Source organism: Haemorhous mexicanus, chromosome 1 (genome assembly GCF_027477595.1).
Source record: "Haemorhous mexicanus isolate bHaeMex1 chromosome 1, bHaeMex1.pri, whole genome shotgun sequence".
In the NCBI taxonomy this organism is placed as follows: Eukaryota; Metazoa; Chordata; class Aves; order Passeriformes; family Fringillidae; genus Haemorhous; species Haemorhous mexicanus.
The window spans coordinates 142,910,392-142,934,166 of record NC_082341.1 but is presented as its reverse complement, the minus strand read 5'-3'; positions in this window follow the sequence as shown (position 1 = coordinate 142,934,166).

Here is a 23,775-nt window from a genome sequence, read left to right as displayed (position 1 = left end):
CTATATTCTGTTCTGTAATTGTGTATCTGTGTCATGTGTTTCCTTACAAGATCTGTATTTTAACAAGGACTGCTGCTTTTATTTAGCCAAAGATACTGGGATTTTCAGGACCCAAAATCTCCAGACATTTCTCACATTACTAGCAAAACAGAAAGAGTCCACCTTCCTGTTGCTCAGGGCTGTAGAAAAGGAAATTATCATATGACAACAACCTGTCTGCAAGACTAGGAAGACTGTATTTTATCCACAACAGCTCCTCCAGAATCTTTTATCCTTGGCTCTGACTCAGTAGGATAGATGCTATCTCTTAGCTAGGTCTGCCCATAACATACTCTTTTGGTACTCACCCAGTTTTATGGCTCAGCTTACTGAAGCTGTGCACCAGGATCTGACAAGTGACTGAACCCCTTCACACTTCCTTTTGCCCACCTTTCTATCAAAATCACTTTCTACATCCAGGCAAGCAAATGAAGCCACTTATTTTTCAACTCCTTACTCCTCAGAGTGCCTCTCTGAGAAAAGTGCACTAAACATGGAGGGTTATGGGGCAGACATTATTTGTTGTCTTTCAATGTTATCTGTTCTTTTACTTTGGCACTTCCATCCTGAGCTGTTCATGATCTATAATAAAACCTCTCTCACTGTGTGGGCCTTGGTGTTTTATTTGATTTGGAGCAGTATAGGCTGAATGCTGGCAAGAAATTAAAATACAAATAACATTGCATTTTTGTTCGTTTTAGAGAATCTCTCAGGTCACTAAAATATTTTCAACACCTACAACAGAATTATTTTTTGCTTGACATTCTTTAAAACAAAAAAGTTTTGTTATCAGCAAAAGAATATTTAAATACCATTAGGGCTTTGACAGAAGTCAACAAAAGCATGGAAATGTCCAATTAAGGCAGAAATGCACCATATGGACTTGGATGTGATAAGTGGTAAACAAGCTGTTATAGTGACACCCTGCTGTGGTTAGGTGTGGAACACATGTCCCTTTTAGGGGTTATCTACAGATGTTTTTACTTTGTAGCTCTGCTTGTTCTACCAGATATGAAAGAATTGAAATAGGGAGGGTGGGTGAGATATTTTTTCTTCCTTGGTGCCTTTATTTTCATATTTGAATTTATATGTACTATTGAACTTATTCATATGAAACCACTGTGCTAGGAGCTCTTCTCTGCTTGCACACTCATTCAGAGAGATGTATTCACAATTTAGCTATTTACCAGTCCTGGAATTCCCAAAGACAAGCACTCACTATCAGCCCACAGTTTTTTACACTTTTACCCTTCTGATTCTTTTCCCCATCCTACTACCATGGAGTGAGTGAGCAGCTGTGTGGGGCTGAGTTGATGGTTAGTTAAACTGTGACAGTCCTTTTTGGCACCCAGTGTGGGGCTTTTAATTGATCATATCCTACTTGCCTTGGGGCATCCCTGCCTCACTGTGTGTTGGAGACCAGTGCTGTTTACTGGCTGCTTTTTGCTTTCACTGCTTTCTGTAATGCTCAGCTGATGAGCAGCCCCCTCTGCTGTGCCTAGGATGACACCTGGTGACACACCTGGGCTGGATGGTGGCCAGGACATCACTGCTATTTCTGTACTCCTGTACTGGACAGGCTGGAACTGCAGTGGGAAATTTAGTCAAGAGAATTGTGACTTGTGGATGTGTCTATACAGGAGCAGGACACCCTGAAGCATCTGTGGCAGTGGATAAGCCATGTCAGAGCAGGTGCATCTTAGAGTGCCTGTGGCTATGGTTATGTTTGTGCCACACCAGCTGTATTTCTGAAGGGACTGTGGCCCAAGGATAAGTCCATCCTGGAGGAGGTACACCTCAAAGCACATGCTTCTCTGGGTAAATCCATGGTGCAGCAGGTCCACCTTGAAGCATCAGTGGTTCCTCATGAGGTATTGAGATGCCATTATTTGAATCATTACAGAGATGCCCTTACCCAATTTAAGGTTTAAATGAGACCATATGTCAAAATCAAAAGTAAAGTGTTTTTGTAAGAGTAAATGTGAGGTGGAAAGGTAGAGAAGAGGTCAAGGGGAGAGAAAGAGAGTGACAGATAAACAGAGCAAATAGGAAAAATATCACCATTCTACAGATTCCAACAACATCCTGTTGATCCTCATCTCAGGGGTTGCAGTCTTGTCAAGGTGTTGGATGCAGAGCGTATCCATCAAATGGTGGGGGGAGCAGGAATGCAAAACACCTGGTCCATTTGGTTTGTATTCTGCTTAAACTCAGGTGGGAATGGTCAGGTACCTCCCCTGGGGTGGGATTTCACACTGGCTGATGCAATGGATCACAGGACACTTTAGGAGCCTTGACACCATCCAAAATGTTGCATCAGTCTCAGTGTTTGGAGGGGAGTTTTCACAGCTAAGCCATTATGTAAGGAAGGACATTGACATGGTAGGGACTTGACTTACCTCACAGAATTTTATTTTAAGGACCTCTTATCTGCTTTTTCTCTTATCTGGAAACCCAGTTTGTAGCCTCAGATGTGCATGCCCTTCTGCACCACTCCATGCATCACTAGCGAAGAACCCGGCCCATTATCTGAGCCATTAGCACCAACAGTCTGGTCTCTTACAGCACCTGATTGAGTGTTTGAGTCATTAATCACCAGCAGCCCAGGCTCTCACATGAGGTCATGCTGCAGCACCTCAAAGTGTGTGGTTATACAAGCCCATGACAGAACTGGACACCCTGACTGCAGCCATGATCAGCCCCAGCTGGAGCAGGTTCACAGCTGAAGGGACTGCAGCCATTGGTAAGGCTTATATCCAGCTGGAGCTCTAAAGGGTTCCTGGCACATGGAGAAGGCCATACTGGAAGAGATGTGCCCCAGAGTGACTGTGAACAAACCTTCACTGCAACAGTTATCCCCCTGGTGAGATGGGGCTTAGAGGGAAGGCTCTACTAGAAGCAGGTATGGTCCTAAGGGACTGCATTCTCTGGATGAGTCTCAGCCAGAGTAGGAGCAAGGGGAGGAGTTCATTGCGCTGTGGTCTGGTCCACAGGGACCAGGGGTCGAGGCTGTAATGGAAATTCTGTGGGAATTGCTATAACAGGACTCATATGAACCAGTGAAAGAGAAGACAAGTGCAAGTGCAGCAGGGACTTAACCTGAGCTGGTTTTGGGGCCCAATAGTTCCACACAACAGACAACCTCTGCTGTTCTGAGTGACCACTGTAACAGATGGAACCCAAAGTCATGGACTAAATTAACCCAGTGGATATTTTATGGGCATTTCATGTGTAGTCCATAGACTAAAGGAGTGATGTTCTGTATTATATCAAGGCTTGGGAAGGGGAGTGGTTTTTAAATTGGTTATATTGGATAGTGTGGGACCTGAACATGATGTAAAGGGTATGGAAGAAGGGGTGAAAAATGTACTGGTTTTGTCTAGGATAGAATTTGTTTTCTTCATAGCAGCTAATATGGGCTATGGGTTTGGATTTGTGTTCAAAGCAGTGTTGGTAGCACAAGGTTGTTTTCCTTATTGCTGAGCAGTGCTTACACAGAGTCAAGGCCTTCTCTGCTACTCACCCCCCAGTGCAGAGACTGGGGGTGTTTGGGAAATTGAGAGAGAACATTGTCAGGACAGCTGACCCCAGGTGACCCAAGGAATATTCTACACCGTTTTGGTGTCATGCTCATCATATGAAACTGGGGGAAGAAGGACAAATGAGGGGAAAGTTTGAGCATTTGTCTTCCCATGTCACCACTGTGTGATGGAGCCTTGCTTTTCTTGGGGCAGATGAACATCTGCCTGCCCATTGGAAGTGGCAGTAAATTCCATTTTCTGCTCTGCTTCTTTGCATAGTTTTTCATTTACCTATTAAACTATTTATCTCAAGCCATGAGTTTTCTCATTTTTACTCTTCTGATTATCTTCCCCATCCCTCTGTGGGGAGAGTGAGTGAGTGACTACTACACACTTATAGAGGATAGATGATCAAATAAGTAAAATGTCATGACCTGCAAGGTTTGCCTGACTCTGTGGGAGTGTAATTCTGATGTTTGAGTTGCTGTCTTAGTTTCAAGCAGTGAAGGAAATAAAGGGCTCTCTCAGGGTACATTAACTAAACCACTGCCATAGGGCCACCATATGCCCCTTTGTAACACCATGAGAAATCGGGACTAGTCTGACAAACACTTCCTTGGCACATCTTCTTTGTGTCTGTTGCTACCCTCTTTTCTCCCTTTTTATGGATAAGGCCTCAAGTCTATGACAAGCCTAAGAAATAAATAATGAACTACTCTGTATCTACCCAGTTTCTCACCTGAACTATTCTCTTTTATTCAGAAGGAAGGAAAACTTCTAGGGGCTTGACATGGCAAAGACTTCTAGGACTATGCATGTATAGATGCTGGTAACAATAAGACCTTTCTAATTTCTGTCAAATTTTAACATAGAAAGTAGTCAGAGTGGTAATTGGAGTTCTATGAGTAGCTGGATATGTAAGCACAGGCAAGCCAGGATATCAATGTAAATTTTTATTAATATATGAAAGAAACAATTGTAGGTTTCTTACAAAGCTGTGTTATTGTGCTTAGAAAGGGATTTGCATAAAAAAAAATTATTATGGCTAAATCATTGAAAGAACAGTTGAATGTACAATTCTGGCCCTCATGAGGAAAATGACAAGTCTCCCAATAATTTCTGTAGGGTTAAGATTTCACCCCAGGTTCCTGTTCCTCTGCTGCTAATAACTGGGTACATTACCTGGGCCAAATCAAATGGCCTGTACAGGTCTCTCCTATAATCACTAAAATGGTACTGTTCTTTCCCTACTTGTTCAAAGAGAAGGGAGATCCTTGCACAAGTGCTGTTATGTGCGTGCCCATGTGATGATTTCAGTGATGGCTCAGTCGCTATCTAGCACAAAGTAATTTTCTCTTTGCTTCCACTTGACTTTGCCAGTTTTGTGTCTTTATGACATAAACATGCACAACAAAATGACAGTTGTTATTGCCAATGGTCACATTGTTATTTTGAAACAACACCTTCCCTTAGCAGAGAAAGGATCTCAATGAAAGGATTTTTTAAGCTGACTGTAGACTGGACTTTAGGCCAGTTGTAGGGATGAGAAGAGGGAGGTGGGGGGAGGACTCTCACTGGGATCTACGGAGCACTGATGGCTGAAAAATCCAAAAATAGAGGCATATTCTCACTCACCCTCCTTCAGATTCCACTTCTTGCCCTTCACCAAAGAAGTGGTCTTTGGCAGAAAATTTTTTCAGCTCCATTTTCAGTTTAAGTAATCTCCCAGAGTGGTAGTCAGGTATATGTTGGACATCCATTGACTCCTTAGGATCCTACTTGAGGCAGACAGGATTTTCAGCTTTGTTTTGATCAGGTAATCTGATGCTAATCTGATGCTTTATCCTTCACTACTGTTTTTATTCTCCAAGTTTTCAATTAGTTTCTATGCCTCTTCCTTCTGTGAGATCCTAGTTATTTTCAATACTTAAGGTTTACCCTCCTCCCAGTCCAGGATCAAATAGGCTGGCAACTTTTGCAAGCACTAGATCCATCTAAAACACATTGATAAAAAAAAGCCAAAAAAAAAAAACCAACCAAAACAAAACAAAACAACCCCAAAAAAACAAACAAAAAACCCCCAAACCAAACAAAAAAACCTTAAATTGGAGCCAGAAATTATTGTGGGGACATGGGGAAGGGGGGAGAAACCCTTGGTGGCTTAAAATTAATTTCATGAACACTAGAAATGTAAAGGAAAAGCTTAATCATGAGAGAATTTTCTATGTGCTGCATGTTCCAATCACAAGAGAACAATAACTCAGGCCCTCTCACTCAATTACAATCTTTTATAGTCAGCCATTGTAAAGCATTTTGAGCCTTGATTACACAGCAGCTGCTGAGACCTGAACTTCTGAAGCTCAGAGCAGCTGATCCCAATGAATAAGTAACCAGTCTGCTACAGACTCACGGCACCTGACCTACTTCTCAGAACTTTTCCCAAAGGTGTCATATACCAGTACATAATTCCCCCAACAATCAAACCATGCAGTGCTTTTTATACCGTTTCATATGCCAAAACTCCCTTTCAAGGACCTCCTTTCCCAAAGATCATTTGTATGTTGACTCATACATCATGTAATAATTTTTGTCCATAATTGCTCCCAGTTGTGAAGCTCTTATATATACTGAAAAATCAAGGAATTTCTGAAAAACTAAAAATCAATATGCAGCTTTACTTGCTTTTAGGATTCCTCTGACTACTCTTCAAAAGTGTTTGGAGTTACTTTTTCCCCACTTCCCTGTTCCATCTTGGACCAGAATCTTTAACCTACAGTGATAGAAACAATGGCCTTTTGCCCAAGTTCCTGGAGACTGATATATAATTTTTGACTTTGCTACAGATTTCCTGGCTGACCTTAGGGTATTCACTTAGGAATCAACCAAATAAGGGGATGTAGAGGTTTTAAGCCCAGTGCTTCAATGCCTCAATTTTAGGGTCCTGGTCCATAGATTAAGCTCTAAAATCTGGAGCTGGATATATAGCTACACACTGCACAAAGAAAATTAGATGTGTGAGTAAAAGTATTAAAGATGTCTTGACAGTTAATAGGTGAAGGATCAAGTTGAAGTGAAGAGGAGATTATCCCTAGAGGGTTAATGCTGAACATAAGATTGTCTGTGGAATACCAGTCTTCTTTGTTTCTTCTGCAGGCATTTTGATTGCATAATTCTCTTATGAAAGTAAATGTCTACAATTACTCTTTGAAAAATAGGCTATTACTTTCAAGACTTCCATGCCTCTGGTGCTTGTCTTTATGTAACAACAGGTTGGTGTGTTCATGTGAAGAGGAATTTTAAGTCACTCCTCAGTTTGGTGAGGCTAAAACTTCTTTCATGAAGAATCTATATTTTGCCTCTAAGACAGTTATGCAATATATGTGATTTGTTGTACCCTAGTTAGTGCTATTCCATGCCTGGTAAACGGAATATTCCCAGTCTTGAAAGGAGAGGCTGGAAAGAAGAGCTACCTTCTCGTAGGTGAATGCATGGCATTATTCTCTCTTTTGGAGATGGTTGGATTTTGCTTGGATTTTTTATTTGGTCACTGTTGTTGTTTTGTTTTGTTTTGTTTTATTTTCCCTCCCTGAATCTCTCCTTCCTTTCCAAAGGGAAAGAAACCAAAGCTCTGTGTTATGCAACTCCCAGCGTCATGGGGCCCTCTTTGCAGCTAGGCTTCTACATGTTGCTCTAATAAAATAATTAAAACAGCCACAAACAGTACACAACAAGTTATCTGTAGTACTTCCAATGAGAATAAAAATAGAAGAAACTGCAGTTTCCACAAGAAACCCTGTCAAGATTTCCAGCCTCTCATTTTTAGACTAAAATATTGGTGGAAATACCCAACATCTGAGATGTAAATTTAAAATTTCAAAAATTTCATGAGGAAGAATTAATAGAAACAATGTGTGGATCACAGTAGTTAGAGTTGAAATTCAGTTTTCTTTGCAATCTACTTTGATATACACTTGTACAAAAACATATTAGTTTTGATCAGAAATTTGTCTTTTTGGTTTAATATAAAGCCAATGGTCTGATCTGTTCTCTAGATTGATTAATAGATAAATTAATTAAAAAGGTCTAGTTATTTCAACACCAATGTTAGCTTACTGAAACAGTCAAAGCTTTGAAACCTCATCTCATTTTCTCGTGAACTGTTATTTGTCCGATGGATCTCTAGTGAACATAAAAATCATGCCAAGTTTGAAGTCTTTGACATAAATCAATGTACACGGTTGACTAAAAAGATGAAGGGATAGCATGGTCTGGCAAAAAAAAAAAAATTGTGTATGTGCTCCAGTTTAACTTAATCCTTAAGGGACTCAAACACTTTTAATTCATCGGGTAGATGATTAAATGCTTTGAGGAATCAAAACCAGAGGTCTACTGACTGCACCGGATACCCACACAACAGAAGTCTGGAAAGAAATGTTGAACTCTGGCAGAAAACACGTAAAGAGAAAGGAGGTACTAGGAGCTAAAAAAACCCCAAACCATAATGAAGGGCTAGATGACAAATAGTTTAAAAATATTCCCCCCTACTATATAAAAGAATTAGGTTTTGAAAGAAAAATTGAAAGAAAAGAATAACAGAACAAACATATTCTCATCCAGAGTCTGTGGATATTTAAAGCAAGAAATTAATTTTCTTTCAAATGTTGTGCTAATGAGTGAGTTTTGAAATACTGCTTTTTGGCATAATATCTGTTTACTTTTCACTTTCATGAGCAAATCTGTGAACAATAACGCTAAGCTACAAAGTTAAGATAAAACAAAGAAAAGCATAACACGAGGTAAATGGAATTGAAAACTAAATTCAGCTTTTTACAAGAAAAATTCAATAATTAGGACAATGGATATTATCAAGAAGGATTTATAGCTTGCCATCATAGTCATTAAGATAGAAGCAGGTGTGCACTGCATCTGTATAAGAACATCCCAGATTAGAAGAAAGGAGGAAATTCTAATTTATGCCTGCTTTGGTGAAAATGGTGAAAGATCATTTTTACAAGGAAGTGAGTAAAATAATGGGCTCCAGCTTAGTGCATTTCATTTCCTGTTCTGCACACAAATTTCCTGTGTGTCTTGGAAGAAATTGCTTAACTTCTCTGTTCCTCAGTTACTTTCTAGGAAAAGAAAAAACAACATTCCCTTACTTTATGGGAATTTGTGTAAGGGTAAATATTGTCAGAGTCTGTCTATTGGTATTCTGTCCATAAGGAGTCTGACTAGCAAAAATTGCTTTAGGCAGGGTTACATGAGGAGGTTCCTGTCCCTAGATATGAACTTGCTCCTACTGCCTGTATCAGGTTGATCAGCACCTGAAAAGTTGCATTTTTGATATTGTTTCAGTTTCAGTGTTCAGACTCAATACAGATTTGACTTTGAGTAGATGGAGTATTCTTTTACTAGTCTGGAAAGCTCAGGTATGAGCTATGGATTTAAACAGTCTGCAGATATCACTGATGGCACAAAAGGCTGGTCAATGGACACTTACCTTAAAAAACAATTCAAACGCTTCCAAGTTTAAAATGGGATGGGTCATCCCAGGCTGTGACCTCAGCCAAAACAAATAAAAAGCATACCAAGGCAAGTCAGGTGTTAGGTACCTGTGTGAGGGCTTATCTTCAATACTGCTTTACAAAAAGCAACAAAGGAGTGTAAACTAATTTTCACCAACACCCAGCACAGGTTCCTTGATAACTTTGATACATTTTTTTGTTCTCTGAGAGAATGATTCCACTGGCAATGGTCAAATGGTAATAGTGTGGAGGTCTTGAAACAGTCTTGGGTTTGTATATGTGCACGTTTTGTGCTGGAAATACATCTCTGTGGTTTACTTTGGATTAGGTTTGTATGTTTTAATCTGTACTTTTGGCAGTCAGGGACTGGCGTGCTGGACTCAGCTGAGTAACTGTTCTTAGTCTGTCCTGAGAAAGCTAAATGGACTGGTAAAGTCACACAATACACAATGAGGTGGAGTTTCAGTCTACTCTGTCCTTCTGCTTTCTAGATTTTATTTCTCTGAAATCTGGTTGGAAACAAAAGAGTAGTCCCTAGTCCCATTAAAAGCAACTTCTAAGTATGTTCATAACCTTTCTTCCAGGTTCCTGAGTTAATCCTACAGATGTTTTCCAGGCACAGAAGGCAATTGGGAGTAGTCAGCATAGATTTAAAAAGAGGAAGTAATGCTTGACCAACCTGAAAAGCTTCTAAATTGAAATGACTGGCTTGGTGAATGATGAGAGAACTTGGGTATTGTCTACCTTGACTTCAGCTAGGCTTTTGGCAGTGCCTCCCATGAGATCCTCATAGAGAAAGGTGATGAATTATGGGCTGGGTGGGCAGACAGTGAGTTAAGAACTGGCTGAATGGCTGTTCGCAGGGCATGAGGTTTATTTGAAGTCTAGTCATTACCAGTGTACAGCCAGAGGTCAACACTGGGTCTGATCCTGTTTGACATCTTCAGTTTCTGTGAAATCCTCATGACTCTGTGCTTCTGTGCAGTGCCTCATGGGGAGGAAACAGGAGTGACCAGAGGCTGGTCTGCAGTCGCAGCGCTGTGGTCTCCTTGGAATCACAGATGGGGTTGATAGCTTATCTGGTTGGAGTACTTCCATGTATGCATAAGGATTCTTTAGGAAGGACAGACTGGGACAGTGAAGAAGGGATAATTACCCTTCTTGTGAAGGAACATGGGGAATTCATGGAGTTCTGCCTAGGGAAGGATGATGAACCAGATAAGATAGCATGAGTCAGGATAAGGGGGTGTCACTGTGGTGGGTATTGGACTACCTGATGAAGAAGAATAAATACACCAGCTAGAGAAAAACACAGCAGGGCATAAGCAGCCCAAAATTTTTCTGGAAGGCATGGGTCAAAGTTTTTAACTTTTGTTAGGTCGTAAATCTGATGAAGAGTAAAAGCTTAGTCTGGACATGGGAATTACAAACAAGGAAGTACTAGCTGGAGTTTGAAAGCTGGGGGCAGCCTTGGTGAGAGTGATATGGTGGAGATAAAGACAAGAGACAATTAATTGTAATTGAACTCAAGAGAATTCTGTTTAAACACAAGAAAAATTTGTTTTACTCTAATAGTGATCAAACACTGGAATAGGTTGCCCAGAGATGCTGTGGAGTCTTCTTCCTTTAAGAGACTCAAGCCCTGCCTAGACGTGGCCCTGAGCAGCCTGGTCTATGTGACCCTCCTTTGAGAAGGTGGGGTTGAACCAACCAATCCCCTGAGCTGCCCTCCCACCTCACTCTTTCTATGATTCTGTGATATTTCTTTTCAAACCACTTTTTTCTGAATTCATACTATCTTCACAGGACTCAGTAATAAACATGAGAATACCAGCAGCACCCAGTGCTGCTGGGGGCATAAATTGGTGTGTGGGAGATCAGCTCACAGGGACACAAGGTGGCACTCTGGAGCAGTCCTGGTCTGTCAAGTGTCATTACAGTGTTTTTAAACTCCACAGTTCTCTGTACTTGTCTTAAAATGGTATGACACACTAATCTGATTAAATACACCTTTCTATTTTAAACCTTCTCCAGTTAGGATATGGTAGAGAAACATTTCTGATCTTGTTGAGGTTAGGAAAAGAAACAAAAAAAACCTGGCTGCAACCTTCCCACCTGTAAGATAGGGCCTAGACTGGATGGAAGGCACATAGACTCTGACATAAGTTTTAGGTCAATCTGTATATACTAGAGTGAGTTTCTTAGAGGTGGAAATTTGTGATGAGTGACAGTGGGAAGTCTGTAGAAAATAACCAGGCCATTTAGGATGAAAAATCAGTGTATTTTAAAATATATTGTAATAATACATGCAATGGACCAAGAAATTATATAAAAAATCCAGTGCTGAACATAAAGCAAGAAGAACAGATAAGAAAAAGAGCTACAAGTTCGTAAGAGTTGTTGCAATATCCATTCTGCTGATCAAAGACATGATCAAATTATACTCATACCTATCATAACAGATATTTGCAATGTAATCTGGTTTTGAAAGCTGTTTCTAGAATACAATTATATCCAATTATGTCTAACATCTTTTTGCTTACAAGTGTTTACCAGTTCCATCTGTAAAGTGTGAGTAATAGTACTTTCCTGCCCTGTCAGTTTCAGAAAAGAAATCTGTTAAAATCTAGTTCAACAATGGAAGCCAGAAAGTAATTACAACAGAAAGCAAAGAGATACCAAAGACCTTTCCCCTGCTTTGTTATCATTTGCTGCCAGCAGTCTAAGCTCACTGTATGGAGATATCATCATCACTCTTGGTCTTACCAAGTTCTTAAGCCATTTTTAGGTTTTTAGTGGGGCATAAAGCAGTAAAAAGGGAAAATGAATCAGCTCCAAATTTAGTAACTCCAACTGAACTTCCAACAGCTCAGGCTAAAAGGATTTTTGAAATAAGGATTTATTGTTCATTGCAGGCAAAATCCATTCCTCACTAATGTAAATGGCAAAATCTGAATGTAAAAGCAAAAATTCAAGAAACTAAGGAAGAATTCACCCCTTTTGTAAAAATGAATAGAGCAGAAAAAAAGTACAATGCCCAGAAGACATTCAATATCAGTAACTGTACAAAAGGATGAACATGTGCTTTTGGAAACTCCATACTGGGAAACCTTAGAATTGGAAGCTTTCAAAAGTCTATGTCTCCACAGTCTTTAAGAATGACCTAGGGACTTCCTCCAGCAAAATCCTTGAAATGAATAAAAAGTATGCTTTTATATAAAATATATCTACTGCAGTAAGGTAATGTGGCCACAAGCAGTTTCATCATAATTAGTTCTTTCCCTCTGCCAACATTCTCTTCTGCTATTGGCACTATTTGCTTTGTTGCAGTTATTTTAAACAGACAGAATTTACCAGATAACTATTACATTAAAGTAGTACAGATAGCATAAACAATGGTGATGGCATATGCAATAATTGTTATTGGTCAAAAATTGTCAATAAAATACTCTATGGAAATTGGTCAGTTAAATTGCAAGGTGTTGAAGTACTACTGCGTGATCTGGTAGAGAAGCCCTGTCAGACTTCAGCTAAGAGCACTCTACCATTGTGCCAGACGTGGAACAGGACATAAAACTTGATCACTAAAAGAAAGGAAAGCTAAAGTTAGAATGGTCATAAACAACCAACAGAGGTGACTTTATTTGTCTGAGTACACATTGTGAATTTCTGACAAGGGATCTCAAGATTCCTAAATCCCTCTCTAGCTTCTTGTTCAGTGAATCATGTCATTAGATGTGATGTCTTCTGAGGGAGTAATTCCACTCACTTCTAGTTAGTGATGTTTGGTCTCCTTCTGGTGCTGAAAGAAGAAACTGAGGCTGTGTTCTGTCTCAGGTTGTTCTCCAGTTTTGGAGTACTCACTTTACAATGCAAGAGAACACTGAGACACAAAGTTTTTCTTTTCTTGACCACTATGGCTGTTACTGGGCAGAAACCAAGAGAAGTGAACAACTTAGCTCAGACTAGTTCAAATATTGCAAAGTATACAAATCTAAATAGATTAACTTTCTTGTTATTTCCCCCTTTTGGTTTCTGTCCTATCACAAAGCGGGAAATGCTAAAAATACCATTAAAGATGAGGTTATGGCTTTTTTAATGCTTGTGATACTCCAAAAATATCCCTGAACTGAAAGACTTTGGAGGGTGGTCTTTCCTTGCTTATTTTAGGTAGCATAGAATCATAGAATAGTTTATTAGGGACCTGAAAGATCATCTAGTTCCAAGCTCTCTACTGGGAGCAAGGACATATTCCACTAGACCAGGTTTCTCAGAGACCCATCCAGCCTGAATCTCTTGAACACTTCTAGGGATGAAGCATCCACAACTTCTCTGGGCAGCCTGTTTCGGTGCCTCACCACTCTCACACTAAAGAGTTTCTTCTACTAGCTAATCTAAACCTGCCCTCTTTTAAAGCAATTACTCCTTGTCCTATCCTTACGTGTGCTCCTCAAAAGTCTCTCTTCAGATTTTAATAGGCTCTATTTGAGCAGAGGAAGGCTTCTCTAAGGACTCCCCAGAGCTTTCTCTTCTGCAATCCCAGGTCTCCAAAATGCCTTAATAGTAAAGTAGTTTAGATTTTTACCACTGTTTAGGTGTCCCTGTGGTGGTTCTGATCCCTGTTCTCTTTGGTGCTGTATGAACAGAAAACAGAAAGTCTTTTCTCACCATAGAGAACAAGTAGGAAGCATATCAAACACAAGCTACAGTGGATGTGGTAATGTTCAGGAATTTCTGAAAATCTCTGAATGACTTAAAGAAGTATAGCTTTTTGCTTTAATTGGCTTTAAGAATCAAGGCATTTCGTCTAGGTCAGATGAAGAGCTTAGGGGAAGAAGGATCAAAGGAATTGATAAAAAGATATGAAGTGAATGAACTTTCTACCTTATTCACATAGAATTTATTTAACCACAAGGTAGTGAATGGGGTGGTCCATCTAAGGGTGGGAGAAGGAAAATAGGCAAAAATCAGACCTTATCTGTGCAGAAACCTTGTAACAAATTAAGAATTTCCTACACTTGCATGAGTGCAAATTAACACTGGAGACTGGTTGATGGAAAAAGGGCTCTTTTATCAGTGCTCCTTCAAAGTTCAGTTCTTACTTATATGAGATTTCCAGCTGCAATCAAAAGGGGTACCATCCTAGCTCACGGCTTCACATCTGATATTTGAATAAAGTTTATGCCTAACTGATCGCTGTTTAGCTCTTGTATTGTATCAAAAATGATATATTTCAGCAAATAGGCTTCCTTCCCTGTTGGTCAGTTTATAAGGATTTTGTGTGTGTGTGTATATATATATATATATATATATATATATATATATATATATATATATATATATATGTATAATTTATGAAGTGTTTGCTTCACACATAATTTGCTGTAATCCATGGTAAATATTTTCAGCAAAATCAGCTTTGAATTCAGGCCTTCAGAGTATTTGCTTTCCTCAGAGACAGCTTCCTGGACTCAATTTTTTGCTTGCTTATTTCTTGGGTCAATACATGGGATTTGCACTGGTTCACAGCTCACCTATCCCTTCTACTTTAAAAGTCAACAGAAGAAAACCTAGCTAATAATTCTCTTCCCCCTCTGGAAAATACCCTAAATGCAGGCTGTAGTTTTTAAAATTGATAAGAAAACACTGAGGAATAAGACTCCCCCAGACTGGTTTCTTTAACTTGCTCAAAGTGTTTTGTAAATTAAATGTCAGATTTAAGAAATTATCAGAGAAATACTCCTCTGTTTACAATTCTCTTGAGATGAAAGAGGACTTTGAGCTGTTAGTCCATCTTTGCTTGAGCATTTCATGGTTCAGAACAGTTACTCCAGAAATTTCAAGCTGTTTATTTGAATAGTCTCCAGAAACAGCATAACAATAATGGTCCTCTTTAAAAGTAACATAGAGATACATAAGCTATATAAGTGATATACAGTGTGGTTCGAGTCCTCTTTCTGGAAGGAATAGTAATATATTTTGGTCCCAGCTCTGGGGATTATATTCAGTTCATATTATTTAATATCTATTTGATGCAAGACACAAAAACCCTTTTGGGATCCAAATCCTTTGCTGAGCAAAGTGCTAAGTATTCTGTCACAGAGCCAGGCTTCCCCAAATGCTCTTTCTCTGACCCCATATATTTTTTTCCTCACAATAAAAGAAAATAGCTTCAGGATGAGAGGTGGAACGTGCTTCTCACTCTATCATCCAGAATGGATGATAATCAGGTGATTGGGGCACTGTCTCAGCAGACACTGGTCTGTGGATTTCAACCTCATCAGTCACAGAAGGGCTTGAAATCAAATTCTTTATATCTATGAGTGATTATTCTAACTGCTAAACCATTATACACTGGGGGTCTATTTTCTTCAGATTCCTTTTTTTTTAAAGCACAAGCAAGCAAAAAACCCAACCCCAAACCAATCCACACTCCATTTATCAAAGAGAGAACATTGGTAAATATCTACTTTCCAAAGACTTGGAGATCTATACTCAAAGGTAGTAAAAGGACCTCCCTGTATTTTAAGCTACACTGCTTGAATAAAAACCATGTATTTACTCCATGTAGATATTATAGCTTCCTTTGAACATCTAGGAAGGGACAATGCCCTTTTTCTGTGTGTGCATCTCCCACACAGCCACATAAAATAATTTCCTAGAAAAAAAACCTTTGCAAAATGTATCAGAAAAAACCAATATCAAATCAAGATAACAGCAAATTAATAAGAAACTGCAAAGATTCATACCAGTTACAAAACATCAGAATCAAGAATTATTCATAATCATGAAAAGGTGTGGATGGCTATTTTGGATAGCCAGAACCTGCTCCTTTTTAATAGGAATTTCTTAGACATAAACAAAGACTTTTCTGAGAAAGTTTAAATTGCATTGATTCTTTTTCTAAAAATAAACTTATTTGAAAATTTATTTTTCACATTTCCAGTAAGAAAGAAAATTTATTGACTCCTAACCAAAATACATAGAAATTCAGTTTTCTCTATTTATTAGTACCTATCACAGCTGTTGGACTTCCAATAGTAGTAAATCACTCTGGATTAAGTACTTCTTCCTCATGGCACTCCACTTTCCAGAAACCAGTGGTGTATATCCTCTTTTTCCAAAACATTCAGATTAATCTAAAGCTGAAGTGCTTGGAATAGGTTGAACTACTCAGCATCTGTTTCCTCATCTTTGATTTTACTGGCAAGATCTGCTGCTGGCCGTGGAGGTCCATGATCCTAGTGAAAAGGCTACATATGCCCACTTTCAAGAAGAAAGAGGAAGACAAAGAAGAAGACAAAGAAGACAAAGAAGAAGTAGATGAAGAATAAGATGATGAAGACGAAGACGAAGACGAAGAAGAAGAAGAAGAAGAGGAAGAAGAAGAAGAGGAAGAAGAAGAAGAAGAAGCAGTTTCTCAAAGCCTAACTAATTTCTGAGGGAGATTATGGAACAAATGCATCAGAATGCCATACCTGAGCACCCGCAGGCAAGAAGAGACAGGCAGCATGCGTCCCTGACCAGTAATCTTCCTAGGATCAGAGGTCTGGTTTTGTCAAGGAGAGTAGAGCTGTAAATGTGGAATATTGAACAAAATATTGAATTTTCACAAGGCCTTTGATAAGGTCTGTCATAATTTACTTTTAGTCAAATGCCTGAAAGCTGGAGTGTATAAATGGGTGGAAATTTTATGGACTACCAGGCTCATCAACAGTATAGAGCCTGGCTAGCAGCTGATCATCAGTGGTGTCTTAAGGGGCAGACATTAGACAAAACACTTATGGCACTTTTATTAACAACATGAATGATAACTTTGTGTGTAATTTTAACAATTTCACAGATGATACCAACATGAGAGAATGGTTCATAAATCATAAGGCAGGGGTACTGTTAGAGAAACCTCATGTTCAAGAATGTCCTATCCAGTGAATTTATTGATCCTTTAGACATTTTTTTTTTTTTTGATTTCACATTATTATCACGTAAAAAACTGCTGTATGTCAGTATAGACTTGGAAGTTCTTTCCCAACCCCCCAAGCAGGAACTGAACTGACGAATCAGAGATAGAACAATATATTTTGCTGCTTTCATGCTCATGACACATTGCTAGGAATGGAGAAAAATACTAAAGGAGGAAGAATTGATTAATTGTAATAAAGCCATGGTTTGCCTCTCTGTGTTTTCTGATTTCTAACCTATGCATAATGGTTTTGGTTAATACTCCCATTCTTTTTTTATTGTCAAATACAAACACTAAAGTGGCCAATCAAAATATTGTAAAGATTATCTGGTTTACAATTTTAATAATTCCTTATTAAAACAGATGCATGTACAAAAGTAATAAGAGATATAATAATAAACACAATGAGAAGAAATACTCCAGTTACCATGAGTATTACAGAAATTGAATAATAAAGCAGGACTGATGTAATCAAATAGAAAGAAAAGAAAGAATAACTTAAGATAGGTTAATACTAGGAAAACAAAAGGATTTATTTCTTCTGTGTATTTAATGACTAGAACTCATTTTCAGTATCTTAAGTTTGAATATAATGTTTAATAAAAATGTATTTCTCTGTAGACAGGGGTTTCATAACTTATTGGGAACAGGGGTGCTTAAAGATTAGTCTTCAGTTCCTCATTTTTTTATCAGAAAGAAGCAAGTTTTTTTGTTCATTCTGTATATGATTTTATATCTGTCAAAGTTTCATTTTTTGCATTTTAAAAAATTTATTTGCAAACATAAAATGTAAAGACAATTCCATTGGTTAGACAATCAGCTTAACTGCTACCAATAGATCTTTATGGAATTACTGGTGATCAGTAAAGTAATAATGAACATATGCGAGGACATCGAAGGAAGACTAAGTCATTTTTCATGGAGGCATAAATTACATCTCTACATTAAAAAAGAGAACCTAAACCACCTTAAAGTCTCGGTGACTGACCCATACTGAAAAACTCATGATGTTGTAATAACCTATTTCCCACAACACCTGCCTGAACAAGAAAAAAAAACCCATTACTATCTTCTCTTTGATTTGCTGCAACATGGTGGACGGATTCCAAAGCTGGTCCAGAAAGAAGTAAACAAAGATAAATAGATAGGAAATATTTAAAGTTACATTGGGCTTCTGAGATGGTGGACACACACAGACACACGTTAAAAAACCCAAACAACCTAGAAAATTAAATAGACAACTATTGGATGTATGGTGTAATTTTAAAAACCCCTGACCTAAGATGAATATACTATCTAAGCTACCATACGTTTATCAATATTGTGTACAATCCTGAGCTTCTTTAGGTGTTCATCCATCATTAGAATAACCTTTTCAGGAGGAGAAAAATGGATATGTCAATGAATGTATCCTGACATTATCAGACTATCCTAACTACCAATGAACTATCCTAACATTAACAAACATCAATGTTTTCTTTGCCCTTTAGGTCTGCCCACTCTTTAAATGGGAAAAATTCAATGAATAAAAGAATAATTGCTCTTGCATAGTTATTGCTTTGTACAGTGGCAGGAAAATAATTTCCTCCAGACTTTTCTGGTAATTGCAGGAGCTACTAGTCTTACCAGTAAAAACTGACTGCAAAAAGGCACAGGGCTGTTTGGCCTCTCCCATTTTGTTTTTCTTCCAGTCCTGTGTCCCATTCAGCAGTGGATCCACATTTTCTCTAGACTTTTCCTCAGGCTTGGAAAATGTTCCTACATCCTTTGTGAGCTACCTGACTCTGCTCCTACCTCTTATTTTTCCCTTCTCTTGCTTCTTTTTTATGTTCTTCAGGAGATTCTTGTTTCTCTGTGAAAGTCTCCTGACAATATTTCTTGCTTTTCTGTACATGGGGATAGACTGTTCTTGAGTCTGAAGGGGTGATTCTTGAAAAAACCTCAGCTCTGCTGAAATTCCCTCATGTCCAGGACCATATCCCATAGGGTTCTTCTAAGAGGATGCCTGAACAGGCCAAATATATCTCCTGAAGTTTGAAGCTGTGATTCTGCTATTTGTGAAATGTGCTATGTGATTCTGCTTACTCCTCCTTATGGTGATCACTCTCTTAGTGACTGCTGCCAAACTTGATCCCACCTCTAATCCCCAGCTAGCTTTTCCTTGTTTGTAAGTACCAGCTCCAACAGAGCTTTTTCTTGTCAGGTCCTCAATCACCTGTGTGATGAAGTTGTCACCAATCTACTCCATAAACCTCCTGTTTGATTGTTATCACTGTGTTATCACTACAGCAATGCTCTTCCTGAGGCCTCTCCCTGTCAAATCACCCTGCACCCTTTCCTTGCCAGCCTGGTCCACCATGTCCTCAGTGAACTGTTGGCTGTCCTTCTCCTCTCCCCCTGATTTAAGCATTTCTCACCAGACTGGTCAGCTTGTTGGCAAAGATGTTTTTGCCCCACGTTATCACCACTTCTCACTTCTGTCCTCCAAAATGGTAGTACACTTTTGAAGGCAAAATCTCCTTTTTCCATGTCTGGTATGCAATCAGGCATTGACTGTAAGATCAATGCAGTCCCCATAAAATCCTTTCCTGAAACTCTTCAAAAGCATCTGAGGGAACTGGTCTGGTTTAGTCTGGAGAAAAGAAGGCTGAGGGGAGAGAGAAACCTTGTTGTGCTCTAAACTGCCCAAGCAAAGGCTGGGGTGAGGTGAGCGTTGGTCTTTTCTGACAGGTAACAAGCAATAGGACAAGATGAAATGGCTTCAAGTTGCATCAGTGGAGGCTTACATTGGATATTAGGAAACATTTCTTCACTGAAGGACTACCAAACATTGGAACAGGCTCTCCAGAAGAGGGGTTGAATTACCATCCTTGGAGATATTTAAAAGATGTGTGGATGTGGCTTTTAGGGATGTGGTTTAGTGGTGCATTTGGCAGTGCTGGGTTAAGGGTTGGACTCAATAGTCTTAAAGATATTTAATGACCTAAACTATTCTATGATTTCCTTTACTTTAAGGATCAAGGGAAAAAACCATTCAGGCTTCCACACTCTTGGCTCTTTCAGTCAGTCATGTAGTCACACTTGATAATCTTCAGGTATCCCCTGGAAGTATCAGAGCACACATGGAAGAACAGCAGTGGATGGGATTAGAAGGACTAATCAGCTCCAGCAGTTTCTTCCCAAAGTCCCATATCTGAGTGCTATAAAGCAGCAAATCTTCCTAGGCTGCTGGAAGTGAGTTTAGCAGATTGGAGCTAGTCCTACTTCTTACTGCTGCTCAGCTCAGCCATGTTGGGTGTTTTATTTGACAGAGCACCCATCTCTTCATCTGCTACAAGGGCAATGCTGTGCTCTGTAGCTGCAGATTTGCAGGGGAGACAAGAGCTGAAGGAGACAGAAGTCACAAGCATCCAGCCTTGGTCATGATGGAAATCTTTGTTTCCTATCCAGATATGTACAAATTCTGCCTTTGCCTCTGCCAGCTGGATTTTCAGGCTCTTGTGTCTGCAGAATTTTGGAGAAAATCCAGAGGACTTTTTCCTCAAAACCTTTGGTCCTGTGAAGTCCATTTGTCTCCTCCTGCAGCTTCTTTCCTTGGCAACGCGACCTGTTCATCCATGATCACCTACTGCAGGGAAGGAGGCCCCCTTTACCAGTGAGCGGCACCCCTGAAGCCCCAGGTCTGTGAGGCTGTGTTGGGCAATCCTTCATCGTCTCCTCTATCCAAGGACAGCCCAATTGTTGCTGCTCCAGCAACTGCTGGAACTGTGCCCTGTGATATGTCAACACCACCACTCAGCCCATCTGTGTTGCCCTTAGCAAAGGGCCAGGCTCCCCTCTGCAAGAATTGTCACCTCTGCTAGCTGCTTTCCCTGGAAACTGTGTCCTGAGCCAGCAATTCTGCTAAACTGCCCCTGTGGCCTGCTGGAAGGGTGCTTGATCCTCCCTGATCAGGAGTTACTTGGAAAAAAGGCTCAACACACCATTTGATCAAGGACATCTGACAGAGCTTGTTAGAAGCTGCTAGAGCTTGCTGGAAGTCATAGGTCAGGGTAGGTGAGGTGTCTTGTCAGTGATAGGCATCCTAATGTTTCTCAGAAAATGCAAAGGAGTACCCTGATGTTCTCAAGACAAAATCCCCAAGGAGAATCTGTTGGTTGATTTTAGGTACAGGTTCTTGTATCACTCTCTGGATTGAAATCAGTTTATACTAAATCCTTTGCTTGCTTCCAGGGCACTAAAGCTGTGAGCAGTGGGCTGGAAGAAAATGGGGAAAATTGGCCAAAATGTACAATACTTGGATTGTTTTGGCTATAGTGATGCTCCTAAATGTGCCTGGAATGGCTCTTTGGCATTGAATTTAGCTGGCACCAAATAGCTCATGGTCAAACTGCTTAACTTTTTTTCCTCTGAAACAGGACAGCTACATCCAGACTGAGAATTGTCCTTGATGTATGCTCATTCCAACACTGTGCCTTGAAATTATTTCAAAGACCACAATTTGGCCAGGCTGAAAACTGTTGAAGGGACTGTTTTAACAGTTTAGCAGTATATATTATGAAGTTCCAATGTCCATGAACATTCCTCACTACTATTTCCATCAAATGTCTTTTGTACATTGTTCTCCAGTGGCCACAATCTCCAGTAACTGAGTTTGTGGGTCTGAACAGCTTCTGAGTACTATAGTTTCTTGAAGATGAGTTAAAACAGGATGGTGTTTGTTGGGTCTGACTGCCTCCTTCAAATACATTAAAACAAAATCACAAGATTTTTCCAAGATCAGTAGGCACTAAGTCAGGTTTTCCTAATATAAGAAGATAAAAAAATTAGAGGGAAAACCTACATTACAGTATTTAGCAAATGGTTGCCAATAAATGGTTGCCTGTCCGTGAAACCACTAAATAAAATAAGCTAAATGAAGATATGAAAACATGTGTCATGTATATAAAGTTCAATATAAGTATATAAATATCATATATTTGGCTGAAGAATAGAGGTAGTTTTATAAGTGAAACTCTGGAACTGGTGAAGGTATTGACAAAAATCCCTCTGTTACCACTAGATCCAGAATATCACCCTGTACAGATGAGGGAAATAAGAAACAAATCTAACTCAATGGTTAAAAAATCCATTTTGATCACCACTCTTTAAGAAAAGTTGCCGCCAGTCCTCCATTATTAATGCAAAAAAAGTAAAGTTGACATAAATTACAAGATGGGGCTCACCTGCTTTTCTGCTGAAACATATTTTCTCACCTATCAGTTAAAGTCAATGTAGACATTTTTTATATCACACATATTTTTGGTAGAAAGTGCTATTTTTGTCTTAAGAGCAGATGGGCCATTAGATCTGATTAGTTCAGTTTTCATAGTACAAAAATGATCTAAATGTAGTAATTGATGATGTATAAAAGAGGATTCTTAAAAAAAAAAAATTAGCAACAGGAACAGTAGCCCATGTATTAAGTCTGCCAAAAATTCTGCTTGTTGCTTGTTAATACTGACACACATATTTCCCATTAAAAATTTATTATAATAAGCACAAAGCTGAGTTCTCTCCACTGGGGGGAGTGGAGAGAAATGCATATGCAGTGTAGTCATGCAATCACGTCTATAGGGGCTGCTTTAGGTAATGCATAGCCTTCCAGACATCCCATTCATTAATATTTCTGCTAAAACTGTTCTGCAAAACTGGCTACAGAATATGTATATCAGACCAAATTGAATTTCAAAGTTAAGAGAATTCCACTGCAAAATCAACCAATATCTTACATTTAGCCTCAATTACAGCGCCTGGTGACACCATCTCCAGCACGTGCATATGAACAAATAGGAACACGACACTCTTCTTAAGCAAATTCTAACAAGATATGGTTCCTAACAAGATATGACAAAAACTTTATGGAGAGGTCCTATGAAATTTAATAGAATGAAGCCAGAAGTAGGTTGTATGGAATTTTAATGAGGAGTCAGGATATGCTTTTATTAATATTAGAAGAAAAACTATTTGTATTTCAGAATGTTTTAAGAGGCTATAGAATTTCCAAGGAATCATAACCAATATTCAACATTATATGTATCTTACAGATCTTGATAATTGGGATAATACTGTACTCATTTTAAATAGTTAAAATTTGGAAAAAAAAAAATCCATTTTGTGAATTCAATATTAGAAGATTTTTCATAACATTTCCAGGTTTAATTCTTCTAATGGGTCACTGTTTTTTACAAGTGCTTTAGAGTTGAACTTAGCTCATAATAAGTTTTATCTTCAACATATATTCAAGAGATTATCTATATTTTTTTCCACTCTTTAGTTATTTGTTTTGTTAAAAAAGGGAGGTAGATAGTAAGCCCATTTCCATTGTTAGGGGGCATTTCTGGAAAGTGAAGCCTCATGATTCCAAATCAAATGACATTACTGACATATGCAATGCTGACAAACTGAAACACTTAAAGTGATGAATCCAAGTTTTGGGGTTTTTTTCCTGAGGTGGGATGAACAGACACAATAAAAAAATCATAAAATCCTCATGATTACACTGTAACAATAAAAAGCTTCTGCCTCAGAAGAACCGTTTGTCTTTTCTGTAACATCTTATTAGCCAAGAGTGAACTTAAACTAGGTAAATTAGATGAGATACAATGGCAGAGTAAGTAACTCTGAGGGAAGCAAAACAGTTTTCTCTGCCTATCCCTGTCTTAAAATTTGTTAAAATTAACATGGG